This window comes from Rhincodon typus, chromosome 28 (genome assembly GCF_021869965.1).
Source record: "Rhincodon typus isolate 14 chromosome 28, sRhiTyp1.1, whole genome shotgun sequence".
Lineage (NCBI taxonomy): Eukaryota > Metazoa > Chordata > Chondrichthyes > Orectolobiformes > Rhincodontidae > Rhincodon > Rhincodon typus.
Genome location: NC_063359.1, coordinates 2,390,370 through 2,405,280, shown reverse-complemented (window position 1 = coordinate 2,405,280; position 14,911 = coordinate 2,390,370).

The following is a 14,911-nucleotide window of genomic DNA, read 5'->3' as shown; positions in this document are numbered from 1 at the left end:
GAGTTGTCAGGGCTGGGTATATTGTTCCCAAGGATGTTGAAATGGGTCAGAGAGGAAATAGCAGATGCTCTGAGGATTATTTTCCAGTCTTCACTAGATACAGGTGAGGTGCTGGTGGACTGGAAGAATGGAATTTGTTGCTCCATTGTTTTAAAAAAAGAGTACAAGAAAATGCCAAATAATTTTAGATCAGTTAGTCTTACTCTGGTGGTGGGCATATTGTGAGAATCAATCCTGAGAGATCGGATGAACTGTCACTTAGAAAGGCCTTTGTCCCTTACAAATTTTATTGAATTCTTTGAAGAATTGACAAGGAGGATCAATGAGGGCAGTGGAATGGATGTTGTCTACATGGATTTTAGTAAGACATTTGACAAGGTCCCACATGGCAGACTGGTCAAAAAAATAAAAGCCCATGTTTACAGCGTAATGTGTCGAATTGGATCCAAAGTTAGCTTAATAACAGAAAACAAAGGGTAATAGTTGATGGCTCCCCTTGTGAATAGAAAGCTGTTTCAGGTGGTGTTCCACATGGCTTGCTGTTTGTTATACTTTCATGATTTGGACTTGAACATGGGGGCACAATTGGGAAATTTGCAGATGGCGCAAAAATTGGCCGTGTAGTGGATAGTGCAGAGGATAGCTATAAGCTTCAACATAATGTAGGTGGGTTAGTGATGTTGACAGAAATGTGGCAGATTGAGTTCAGCTCTGGTAAGTGCAAGGTAATGCTTTTAGGGAGTGCCAACAGTAAAAGGGGATACACAAAAAATGGGAATATGCTGAGATGAAGCAAGAGATCTTGGCATGTAACTGCACAGGTTCCTATAGGTAGCAATACAGGTGGATAAGATTGTAAAGAAGACATATGAAATGCTCCCAAGCTTCACTCCCGAACATTCCAGATGTCCTTTATTTCAAGGACCACAACTTCCCCCCTTCAGTGGTCGAAAATGCTGTCGACCGCATCTCTTGCGTTTTCTGCACCTCTGCCCTCACATCCCCTCCCCGCAACAAAAACAAAGATGGAATCCCCCTTGTCCTCACGTATCACCCCATAACCTTCGGATTCAAGTGTCATTCTCCACCACCTCTGCCACTTGCAATCTGACCCCACAACCAAGGATATATTTTCCTCCCCACCCCTATCTGCCATCTGTAGAGACCGCTCTCTCCACTACTCCCTCGTCAGCTCCACACTCCCCACTAGCCCTACCACCCCCGGCACCTTTCACTGCAACCACAGGAAGTACTACACCTGCCCCTACACCTCCCCCCTCACCTCCATCCAAAGAACCAAAAAATCCTTCCATATCAGACAGATCCGTTACACATCTGTTAATGTGGTCTACTGCATCCGCTGCTCCTGATGTGGCCTCCTCTACATTGGTGAGACCAAGCAGAGGCTCGGAGATCGCTTTGTAGAGCACCTGCGCTCTGTTCGCGACAAATTACAACACCTTCCAGTTGCGAACCACTTTAGTTCTCCCTCCCACTCCCTGGACGACATGTCCATCCTGGACCGCCTCCAGTGTCACAATGACGCCACCCGGAAACTGGAGGAGCAGCACCTCATATACCGCCTTGAGAGCCTACAGCCCAATGGTCTTAATGTGGACATCACTAGTTTCAAAATCTCCCCACCCCCGGCCTCATCCCATGACCAACCCTCCCTCTCATCCCCGCCTCCTTGACGTGACACAACCTGTCTGTCTTCTCTCCCACCTATCCGCTCCTCCCACCTCACTAACCAATCCCCACCACTGCCTACCTCCACTCACCTATCACCATCCCACCTACCTTTCCCAGCCCCACCCCTCCTGTCTTTGTTTATTTCAGAGCTCCCTTCTCCCTCCCCCATTTCTGAAGAAGGGTCCCGATCTGAAATGTCAGCTTTCCTGCTCCTCTGATGCTGCCTGGCCTGCAGTGTTTCTCCAGCTCCATACTGTGTTATCTCTGACTGCATCATTGGCAGTTCTTACTATCTTTGATATGATATGCTCTCTTTCATTGGCAAAGGTGTAGAATATAAAACTAGGGATATAGTGATGAAACTGTATACGACATTAGTAAGGCCACAACTAGAGTATTGTGTGCAGTTCTGGTCACCACATTACAGGAAGGATGTAAATGCTTTGTAGAGAGTGCTGAGAAAATTTCTTAGAATATTGCCAGAGCTAGAGAATTGTACCTGCGAGGAGAGATTGGAGAGGTTGGGATTGTTTTCCTTGGAACGGAAAAGCCTGAGAGGTGATATGATTGAGGTATACAAAATTGTGAGGGATAAAGTAGACAGGAGGAACTTGTTTTCCTTGGTAGACAGTTCAAAAACCAGAGATCATAGATTCAATTAAGTGGCAAAGGGATTAGAGGGGACGAGAAAAAACATTTTCACGTAGAGGTTGGTGGGTATCTGGAATTCGCTGATTGTATTGGTGGTGCAGACAGAGACCTTTAACTTTTTCAAAAAGTACATGGATCTGCACCTTAAGTGCTGTAAGCTGCAGGGCTATAGCTCATGTGCAGGAAGATGGGATGAGAAAGGGCATCTGGGTATCTTTGGGTCACTATGGACAAATGGCCTCCTTCTGTGCTAAATAATTTTTATGGTTCTAATCAAGATCCTTTTAAGGCAGTGAATTTCAAAGATTCACCAACGTCTGGCTGAAGAAACACTTCCTCATCTCGGTTCTAATGTGTCTTCCCTTTAATCTGAGGCTATGTCTTCGGAAAAGCATGGTAAAATACAGCTGAGTCAGCTTCTCCTACTAGTGGAAACATATCCACGTCCACTCTGTCCAGGCCTCTCCGTAATTCTGTAAGTTTCAGTCAGATCGCCACTCATTCTTTGAAACTCCATCAGACCCAGAGTCCTTAACCGCTCCTCATATGACAAGCCGAAATTGTCCAGGATCATTCTTTCAAACGTCCTCTGGACCCCCTCCAAGGCCTTCCTCAGATAGAGGACGCAACACTGCTCATAATATTCCAAATGCGGTCTAACCAAAGCCTTGTACAGCCTCAGCAGTACATCCTTGCTGTTCTATTTTAGCCTCCCCCTCCTTGAAAAGAATGCTGACATTGCTTTTGCCTTCCTAACTGTTAGCTGAACCTGTGAGTTAACTTTAAGAGAATCCTGAACTGGAACTCCTCAGTTCCTTCGGGCTACAGATTTCCGAAGCCTTTCCCCACTTAGAAAATAGTCTACACCTCTATTCTTCCTACCAAAGTGCATAACTTCACACTTTCTCACATTATTCCATCTGCCACTTCTTTGCCCACTCTCCCAGCCTGTCCAAGTCTGTCTGCAGTTTCCCATCTCTTCAACACTACCTGTCCCTCAATCTATCTTTATGTCATCTGCAAATCTAGCAACAATGCCACAACGATGCTACCGGAAGGTTGCAGGAACAGCAAACTCATATTCTGCTTGGGAACCCTGCAGCCCAATGGTATCAATGTGGACTTCACAAGCTTCAAAATCTCCCCTCCCACTACCGCATCCCAAAACCAGCCCAGCTCGTCCCCGCCTCCCTAACCTGTCCTTCCTCCCACCTATCCCCTTCTCCCACCTCAAGCCCCACCTCCATCTCCTACCTACTAACCTCATCCCGCCCGCTTGACCTGTCCGTCCGCCCTGGAATGACCTATCTCCTCCCTACCTCCCCACCTACACTCACCTTTACTGGCTCCATCCCCGCCTCTTTGACCTGTCTGTGTCCTCTCCACCTATGTTCTCCTCTATCCATCTTCTATCCGCCTCTCCCTCTCTCCCTATTTATTTCAGAATCCCCTTCCCCTCCCCCATTTCTGAAGAAGGGTCTAGGCCAAAACGTCAGCCTTCCTGCCCCTCTGATGCTGCTTGGCCTGCTGTGTTCATCCAGCTCTACACCTTGTTATCCCTTTATCCTCACTTTCTGCTTTCAGCCAGTCAGCGAACCCTCTATCCATGCCAATACCTTGTCCCTAACAACATGGGCAAGTCATACTTTATGACACATTTAAAGTATTGTGTGCAGTTACGGTTGCCACACCATAGGAAGGATCTGGAGTTTTGGAGAGGGTGCAGAAGAGGGTTACCAGGATGTCACTTGGATGTTCCTAAGGGTCCTGCCATTTAGTGGAAACTTTCAAATTTCACTTGACCTCCTAAAATGCAACACCTCAGACTTGTCCAGATTAAACTCCATCTGCCATTTTTGCACCCAATTTTCCAACTGATCTGTACTCTGATCTATACTAAAAGAACTGCAGATGCTGTAAATCAGGAACAAAAATAGAAGTTGCTGGAAAAGCACAGCAGGTCTGGCAGCATCTGTGAAGACAAAAATCAGAATTAACATTTTGGGTCCAGTGACCCTTCCTTGAAGAAGGGTCATCAGACCCGAAACATTACCTCTGATTTTTTTCTTCACAGATGCTGCCGGATCCGCTGAGCTTTTCCAGCAACTTCTATTTTTATATCCTGCTGTGTCTTTAGTCCACAACACCAATTTTTGTGTCATCTGCAAACTTACTAATCAGACTATCTACTTTTTTGTCCAAATCATTTATATACATTTTTAAATAACAGAAGTGCTAGCACTGATCCTTGTTGAATACTATTGATCACAGACCTCCAGTCAGAAAAATGACCCTTCACAACCACCTTCTGTCTTCAAGACCAGACCAATTTTGTATCCAACTTAAGAACTCTCCGTGGATTCCATGTGACTTAGTCTTCTGGACCAGCCTAATGTGTGAGACCTTGTCAAGTGTTTTAGTTAAGTTGATGTAGACAACATCCACTTCCTTACAATCATCAGTCATCTTTGTCACTTCCTCAAAAAACAATCAAATTTGTGAGCCAAAACCTTACCCTCACAAAGCTATGCTGACTATCCCTAATAAGTCCATTCTTTTCTATACGCACATAAATCCTGTCCCTAAGACCCTTCTTCAGTAATTTCCATACAACCAATGTAAGGTTTAATAACTCCCTGGATTATTCCCATTTGCCATCCCTAAACAAAGGAACAACATTAGCTGTTCTCCACTCTACTGGTACCTTGACTATGGCTAAAGAGAATACCAAGATCTCTATCAAGGCCCCCAGCAGTCTCCGCCCTTGCCTCCCTCAGTATCCTGTGATAGATCATATCAAGCCTGGGGACTTAATCTACTTTAATGTTTTTCATACCACCACCTTCTTAATATTCTAGGACGTGTCAATATTAACATACCTCTCCCTAATCTTACCATCATCCATATACTCTTTGTGAATACCAGTGTGAAGTACTCATTAAGGTTCTCACCCACTTCCTCTGGCTCCGCGCATAAATTCCCTCCTATGTCCTTGAGTGGATTTATCCTTTCCCCAGCTACCCTCTTGTTTCTAATGTACATATAAAATGCTGTGAAATTCTTTTTAGTCCTACTTGCTAAGGACATTTCATGGCATCTTTTAGCCCTCCTAATTTCTTGTGTAAGTTCTTTCTGGCTCCTTTATATTCCTCCAGGACCTTGTCTGATTTCAGTTTCCTATACTTGTTTTTTTTTCACTTCGACTAACCTTTCAATATCTCTTGTCATCCAGGGTTCCTGAATATCGCCATCTTATTTTTCATACTAAGAGGAATAAGCTGGTCCTGAACTCTGATTAGCTGGCCAATGACTGAGGTAAACCTAACAGGCCTATAATTTCCTGTCTAATGCCTCCCTCTCTTCTTAACCAGCGGCGTTACTTTGGCCATTTTTTGGTGCTGTGGGATCCTCCCTAACTCCAGTGATTCCTGAAAGATCACCACCAATGTCTCCACAATTCCTCAGCCAACTCCTTCAGAACACTGGGTACGGTCTATCTGGTCCAGGTGACTTATCCATTTTTCCCTTTCATTTCCCCATGAGGATGACCACAATACTCACTTCTGCCCCCTGACTCTCTTGAAGTTCTGGTATGCTACTAGTGTCTTCCACCATAAAGACTGATGCAAAGCATAGTTTAGTACTCCACCATTTCTTTGCTTTCCATTAGTCCTTCTCCAGCCTCATTTTTCAGTGGTGCAGTGTCCACTCTTGCTTCTCTCGCCTTTTGTTTAAAAAAAAACCTACTGTAATCATACTTTATATTACTAGTTAACTTATATTTCATCATTTCCACCCTTATTGCTTTTTCAAAATGTCCTCTGCTGGCTTTTAAAAGCTTCCCAATTCTCTGGCTTCCCATAAATGTTCACGACATCGTATTTTTTTTATTTCACTTTTATGCTGTCCGTAACTTCTCTTATCAGCCAATGGTTTCCTTTACTTCCACTTATTATGTTTGTCTTCCTTGGGATGAATTTCTTCTTTACCTCCCAAATTACCCCCAGAAACTCCTGCCATTGCTTCTCCACCATCTTCCCTGCTAGGCTTCCCTTTCATCAACTCTGGATAGTTCCTTACACATGTCTTTATAGTTACCATTACTCCATTGTAATATCCATTACATCTGATTCAAGCTTCTGTCTCTCAAACTGCAGATGATAGTTTTCATCATCTTTGATGATTTGCGTTGACCCATTTCATTTTAAAGACTTCGCCATCCTATTTTTTCCAGCCTGCAAATTCAATCTGAAATGATTTCTCACTCGCACGTGTAATACACTGTACACTATCCCACAATGAACACTTATCTGTAAGATAATCAATAGCTATATATACTATATTCAGTATGTTTCTAGAATAGAATTTCATGTAAAATATTTGCCAAGGAGGATCCTATATCCATCGATTCCACAGGAAACAGTGCTTTGAGCTAAAATACTACTAGCAACATTTTTAAAACCATTTCCTTAGTTCTCCAAGGTAATTTTTCTCCCATCAGAAATATAACTTAACTAGTGGCTTGAATATTAGGGTGATTAGCATGTGAAGAATTGCTTTAAAAAACTAGCTTCATGTTCCTCTGAGTCACATAGTGATAGAATGTTACATATGCATTTCTCCATATTTAGTGTTTTTAAGGTTTTATATGCCTTTATAAGGTTCTCTACTTCAGAACTTGCTTTGTAGCACTTAATTTCAACACAAAGCAAGCACTGATGTGTCAAATATCACAGTGCTCTGTCTCATTAGAGGTAACCCAGTTTTTCTGTGGTGATCTAATTCAAGCAAGTTAAATAAGAGTAACATTGTCTAAATAGCATGTTGTCCAAACATATATTCAAAATCCCATTTTAAGATTCTACCCCAATCGTATTAGTAATGCATTTCTCAAATTCTACAATACTCCTTCTGAATCACATTTATTAGTAAGGGATCAAGGGTTACGGGGAGAAAGCAGGACAATGGAGTTGAGAAACATATCAGCCAAGATTGAAAGCATGAAAAGACTCGATGGGCCAAATAGCCTAATTCTACTCCTAAATCTTATGGTCTTATCACATAGATATCTGAACGTGTTCCTTCATGATGCATATAAAACATTGTGCATGTTTAAACAAGGTCCCTTTAAAGTAAAATTGATCTCACTGGAAAAATAGCGCTCTGGAAATTTCTTTCGGGTCATAGGTACATTGTTTAGTTCCATAGGGCTGAATTTCCATTAGTGGCAGAATATTTTTTCAGTGGCATTCGTGAAGGGCAGTTCGCCTTGTCCATGTAACTTTTCTCATGCTGTTATCCATTTTTTAGCTCATTAATTATGAAACTGGCCTCTAAAGAATTCAGCTCATGAAATCCAATGGCAAGAGCAACAAAAGTGCTTCCTAGTGCTGAGACTTTGTGACTTCACATTACTGAGTTAAATTTAAGCATTTGCTCCACAGCACTTCAGACACTGTAAACCAGAATTGCCCCTCACATAGTGCTGTTTGACCACCATCACTGATGCCGTGATGCAGAGAGGGAAGCTGGCACACTGTTTCACAGGGAAAGGTGTTTATAGGTAGTGATGGAGAGAAGGGCAGTATTATTTCTTCCAGCTGCCTAAAGAAGACCAGACCACCAGATGAAGACAGTATGGACAGAGTGGCTCAGGTCATTGTGGTCTCCAGAGCCAATTGTACAGCAGTGCAGGAAGGTTAATGACCTTAAGGCTAAGTGCCACCATTTTCTCTCTGCTACCTTATATTCACAAGGCCACCAATGCTGAATCTAAATCTGCCAATGCTAATGTGGCTCATCAAGGCCCATGGTCTACTACTGTCACCATTGCATGTAGCATGTCCATCCTCTGAATGGCTTGACTCACCTCCCAAGCTTGTAACCTTTCCTGTTCCCTGAATTTCCTACACATTCACTGGTGATATCTCACAATCTCACCTACCTCAGCATAAGTAACACCTCTCCCATCATTCTCAATGTCATGGAATCCTTTTAGATAGAGGCCATTCAGCCCATCAAGTCCACACTGACACTCCAAAGAGCACCCCACCTAGACCAACTCTATCCTCGTAACCCCACATTTAACATGGCTAATCCACCTAGCCTGCACATCCCTGGACACTACAGGGCAATTTAACATAGCCAATCCATCTAACCTGTACATTGTTGGACTGTGGGAGAAAATGGGAGCACCCAACAGAAGCCCTTGCAGATACAGTGAAAATGTGCAAACTCCACACAATCAGTCACTCAAGACTCGAATTGAGCCCAGGTTCCTGACGCTGTGATGCAGCAGTGATAACCACTAAGCCACCATGCTCTCCTGTGTCATTGCAGGACAGAATCTCATAACTGAGCAGTAAGGGTCAAGAACACCAGCAGAGTGTGGTCAGGTTGCTCTTCCCATGTGAGAAGAGAATACTTGAGTCCACTTGAGAAGAGAGCAGTTGTTTGTGTGGCGAGGTTGGGACAATTGGGCAGCATAGTGGGTCAGTGGTTAACTCTGCTGCCTCACAGCACCAGGAACCTGGGTTCAATTCCACCCGAAGGCAACTGTCTGTGTGGAGTTTGCACATTCTCCCAATGTCTGCATGTGTTTCTTCCAGGTGCTCTGGTTTTCCCCCATGGTCCAAACGTGTAGGTTAGGTGGATTGGCCATGCTAAGTTGCCCAATAGTGTCCAGGGATGTGTAGGTTAGATGGATTAGCCATGGCAAATGTGGGGCTATGGGGATAGGATGGGGTGCTGGGTCCGAGTGGGTGCTCTTCGTAGGATTGGTGCAGACTTAATGGGCTGAATAGCCTGTTTCCACATTGTAGGGATTCTATGAACCATAAAGCAACTGATTGAACTTAATTGTGCTGTACAGTGCTGCTCTTCCATTAATACCAGTCCCATTCTTATCCTAAGCTTTTTAGCCCTTTTCTCACAACTAATTCTCTCTTATTCAGCACCTCCAACCCTCAGCCTATCCTCAGAGGATGCACCCGCAAGACCTTCACCTGCACCCTCCACAAATTCAAACTTTCAGTTTGTTATATTCCCTGTTTAGATTAATCTGGTGAGCACAGCGCTGACACATCTCTGCAGCTAGTTGAAGAAGAAACGCCACAGGTGACGGCTTTCAGAGAACTGTGGGACACTTGGCACCTGCTTAGCTTCAGACAGAAGATAACTAAAATGCTCAGAGAGGCTGGGAAACATTAGACAGATTTGCTATTGGCAGTGGATCAAATGATGGTGGAGTCTACTAACATTATCAGTTTCATGCTGGATCTGAAATGAACAGCTTGACTACCATGGAGACCTAGGTTCAAAACACTCAATGCTGGATATGTAAACAGATCTGTATTCTTAGCGTTGCAGCCATTAGTGCTGAGAATCCATGGCAAAGTGAGAGAGGGACAAGACACTTCAACTTCACTCCAGTGGCCCCATCCTTCCTGACAGAAGCCCAGAGGGAGGTGGAGCCACCCAGAGGACTGACAAGTTTATTCTCAGGGAACTCCAGAGGTGCTCTGTCCCTACACAGACACACACTAACACCACGGCATGTAGACGATACTCACCCCTGAAGATGACCAGCTACGTATCTCAAGTCAACAGAGCCAACTATAAAGTAGGCTCCCTCCATCCCAGTTATGGAAGTTGTCACTGTACTTGGATGTGGTGGGCGAGAAAGGAAGATAAAGACTGAGGATTTGTTTGTAGGTAGCATGGGTGACAACTTGTTGTAAATAATGCTGCACTTTTGTAGATATGCGTTCACTTAGAATGTCTGGTCCAGTTTCTTTGTAGCTATTAGACTTGATGACGTCCCATCATTTTGTCATATGAGCAATCTTTTCAGACATCCCAAGGATGATGGAAGTTGCATAGCCACACTTTACACATCTCTCAGAAGCAACCAGCTCTTTGACTGCAGAAAGCACCATATGTCACAGATCCTTGAACTGTCACTCTGTCGATTGCAGTAATTTAATGTGGATTACATTGAAGTTACAAGAAATATGTAGGGATAGTGGTAGGGCCTGCCCTGCAGAACTCGTCTATTCTGAGCTTTACTGCAAAGCCCAGCTAGAACAATGAAGCCATTGAAACCTCAGCCTCAGCAGACCTATGATTGGTTCCACTATAGCCCCAACAGAAGCATGGGCAGCATTTTTTCTCTGTTCTGTGTCAGTATGAAGGTTTCTTAAGAATATCATCAGCCATATTTGGAGAGGCTAGTCCTTGTCTCCTAGTAGTCTCCCTTGTATGGTCCATTTCAAGCACACAGGAACCTGTGAGTTTGTATGCATTGTAGTAGCTCCTTCGATATTTGTTGAACTCTTCCAAAATCTGGCATTGATTGTCACAGATGAGTTGGTCAGTGATGTAAGGAAACCTTTCCATTTGACAAACTTTATAAGTTGGTGGTAGGCGTTCTCAAAACAATGTGGGTGCAGTCTATTGTGCTCTGCACCTAGTGATGTTGGAAAAATCTCACTCCTCTAACTGCTTGACTCTTCTCACCATGAGCATAGAATATAAACTGATGTAATCTAGAAAAAAGAGCATCACCATCATTCTGATGCATTTGTGGACCAAGGATTGGGAAATGTCACACAGGTGTCCAGTTGCCCCTTGAAAGGTGCTATTGGCATAAAAATTCAGGCAGTGTAACCTTGACGGCCACTGGATCGAATGGCCATCTACTACTACTAAGTGTAAGTCATGCTGCAGCAGTTCGGTGGTTGTCATGGGAGACATTCAGTCTCTGCCTGCACTTGTTCTCTGACAGCTGTAGATAGCAATTTAGAATCTGGTCATTCAGCACCCCCCAGGTATCTTCAAAGGCTGGCTCTTCCTGTAGAGGTCGTATCGGTTCTTGGTTCTCTTTTGTTTGTCATTTATATAAATGATTTGGATGAGAATATAGAAGGCATGATTAGTGACTTTGCGGACAACACCTAAATTGGTGGCATTGTAGACAATGAAGAAGGTTTTCTAAGATTACAAAGGGATCTTGACCAAATGGGTCAATGGGCTGAAAAATGTCAGATGGAGTTCAATCTGGATAAATGCTAAGTACTGCATTTTGGTACAACAAACAAGGGTAGGTCTTATACAATTAATGGTAGGGCCGTGGATAGTGCAGTACAGAGGGACCCAAGTTTGCATCACATATAGACAGGATGGTTAAAAAGGCGTTTGGCATGCTTGGCTTTATTGCTCAGTCTTTTGAGTAAAGGAGTTGCGACATTATGTTGAGGTTGTACAAGACATTGGTGTGGCCTCTTCTGGAATACTGTGTCTAGTTCTGGTCATCCAGTTATACGAACGGTAGTATCAAGCTGGAGAGGGTTCAGAAGGGATTTACCAGGATGTTTCTGGGTATAGAAAGTTTGAGTTATACGGAAAGGCTGGATAGGCTGGGACTTTTTCACTGGAGTGTAGGAGGTCAAGAGTTGACCTGATAGAAGTTTATAAAATAATGAGAGGTATGGATAGAGTTGATGGTAGTTGTCTCTTCCCTAAGATGGGGAATTTCAAGGCAAGGGGGCACAGTTTTAAGGTGAGAGGAGAGAGATTTAAACAAGACATGAGGCAAATTTTTTACACAGAGGGTGGTTCGTATGTGGAATGAACTTCCTGATGGATGCGGGTACAATTACAACATTTGAAAGACATTTGGATAGATAAGTGAATAGGAAAGATTTGGAGGGGAACAGGCCAGGAGCAGGCAGGTGGGACTAGTTTAGTTTGGGATTATGTTCGGCATGGACTGGTTAGAACGAACGGTCTGTTCCGTGCTGAATGACTCTATGGCTGCTAATGGAGCTTCTTGTTTTTGCAGTCCTTGGTGACAGCATTGAAATTGATATGTTCCTTGATGTTGCCTTTTTGTTCAACAAGGAAACAAGGAATCCTCCAAGCCCTAGTTCAGTCTCGAATGAGTGGAACAGATAATCTGTGAGAATGAGAATCTTAGTCCATCACATCAATCACAATGAAATTACATGTTATACTCTTTGTTTTGCATCCACTTATGTGGCATTACTGACTGGGCTAGTATTTATTGCTCTTCTAGTTGCTGATGAGAAGGTAGTGGTGAGCTGCCTTCTTGAACTGCAGTGCATTTAATGTACGCTTTACATGGTGGCTTTAACTATATATATGGAAGCAAATGTTTTGCCTTGATATGGATCTCTGAAGTATGTAACCCCCATCTAAATGTAAATTGCAGACCCAAAGTGCTCGTGTTGTGTTGAGATGATGCGATTCAGTCATTTAGTCACCACAATAATAGCCACCCTCCCAAAAGAAAAGCTCCCTTTGACCATCACACGCCATGTCGTTACATACTTATGGTGAAGTTTGAAAATGCGGCAGCTCAGAAACATTGCATTTTAGTGTCAGGTATAAAAAATGTTTCAGAAGTGGCAAAGCTAAGTGAAGTTTGTGCCTGTGTAGCTTTGAGTATCTCACAAGGCAGCAAATCAATTGTGCAAAGTATGTAATGGTTTTGATTGCTTGAGGCTATAAATTGTAATGTGAATTATTTGCCAAAAGAATGACCTTTCAATGAAATTTAATGTGCAGTGCCAACCATCTGCCATTAAAATCAGTGGATTCATGATTAGGTCATGAATTAGCAGGGCCTCACATGCAAGAAATTTTACTTTGCCCCCAAACAGAGAAACAGTAACTTACTCGGTCCTCTATGCAGTGGCAATCATTTTGTCTGCTTATTGTGCAGTTGAGTTTATTGCAAAGATAGCAAGGTTTCAATTTCATGTCCTTATGAGTAAATTGCAAGCACTGCTGAGACTAATGATCATTCCCCTCCTCCCACCTGTCCATTTACGTTACTATCTCTGCAGCCTTGATGATTTTTCAGTTTCTATCCATTTCCATTTGTCTCCTTTCTATTACAATTAATGTCTGCCATTTACCCCAAAGCACATGGCTTTGCTAGGTGCTGTGCCCTTGTTGACAATACCATCTCCTATACTCAGGCCAGCGTTATCCACTGTTCAATATTTCTGTTGACATTCAGTTCCTTCAAAAAATAAGTAGGATAGGCTGTTGATACCCATTTAAGCTCTTCTATAATGCAACAGTACCATGCGGATGTTGTTAGCATTAGCAACCAGTTTGATCAGCTTTTCAGAATTTGTTGCTTGCATCCTGACCTTCTTGTGCCAGTTTAAATTTTCAGTCTTTTTTTAAGACAAACTTTGCCACTCAGTGCTGAAATTTGGAACAAACATCCAATAAAATCCAATTGTGCCAACATATTGCAAAATTTCATGTTTTGCCTAGGCTTGAGAAAATCCAAAATAGCTCTTAGTTTTACTTATTTAGGTGTTACTTAGCTTTGTCCCACAGTGTGGCCCGTGGAGTCACTTATGTTTTGGTAAATATACTTTTACCCGATTTATAACCAGATTAGATTTTTTTACCTGATCAAACAATTCAGTCAAAATGTGTAAAATCTTCTTTGCAGTTTTTGTCGGGCACAGCCAAGTTGTCAGTCCAAACTATGCAGTTACTATTTGTTGCTAAACATATCAGCTTCATTCTCTCTGTTGACATTATTATTTAAATTATCAGTAGTTACATAGTCAGTCAGTGGCTTTATTGGTTAATTGTTGCACCGCATTTTTCATTCCAAATGGCATGACTTTGCATTAAGTCTATCCAGTGTTACAAAAACTGATATTTCTATGACTATATCAGTCAAAGGAATTTTCAGCAAGTCAATTTTTGTGGCTATTATGCGTGTCCAATTCCTTCAATGCAGTCCTCCAGTCTTTGAATGGGATATATGTCTTTTTTTTCTTACTATGTTAACTTTGCAATAATCAACACTGAATTTTTGTGACTCATCTGGTTTTGACACCATCACAGTATGTAAGCTGCAGCTGCTATGACTCAGTTATTCAATGTCATTGACGATCGTGAACTTAATCTCTCCCCTCATTGAGTTAATTTCTCTGTTTTTTTGCCTGTAAGCATGTTGTTTTATATGTAACACATCCCCTACCTTAAAATCATGAATAGCCAAAGATGATTTCCTAGCTTGTTCATAAAGATTGATTTATAAGTCTGGAATAATATTTGTAAAGTCACTTCAGTAGCTTTCTGGGTGATAAAACATGCTATCTTGCCTTTTAAGCATCTATATATTATCAAGTCTGATGCTGCAGGATCTATTATTAAATTTTCAGCTCTGATTTGTTGACCAATTGTCCTGATTTTATTTTTCAACTCACTGACAGCTATTTCCTGATTACTGTAACTTCACTTTTACACTGACTATATGTATTTCTTTAATGACACATTTGCTGATTATTTTTATCCTGCCTGGAGTACTTACTACATCATAGAATCATACATACAGAAGAATCCTTTGGCCATTGAGTCTGTAGCACCAAAATACATTACTACCTATATTAAAGATAGTAGGAACTGCAGATGCTGGAAAATCTGAGATAACAAGGTGTAGAGCTGGATGAACACAGCAGGCCAAGCAGCATCAGAGGAGCAGGAAGGCTGACGTTTCGGGCCTAGACCCTTC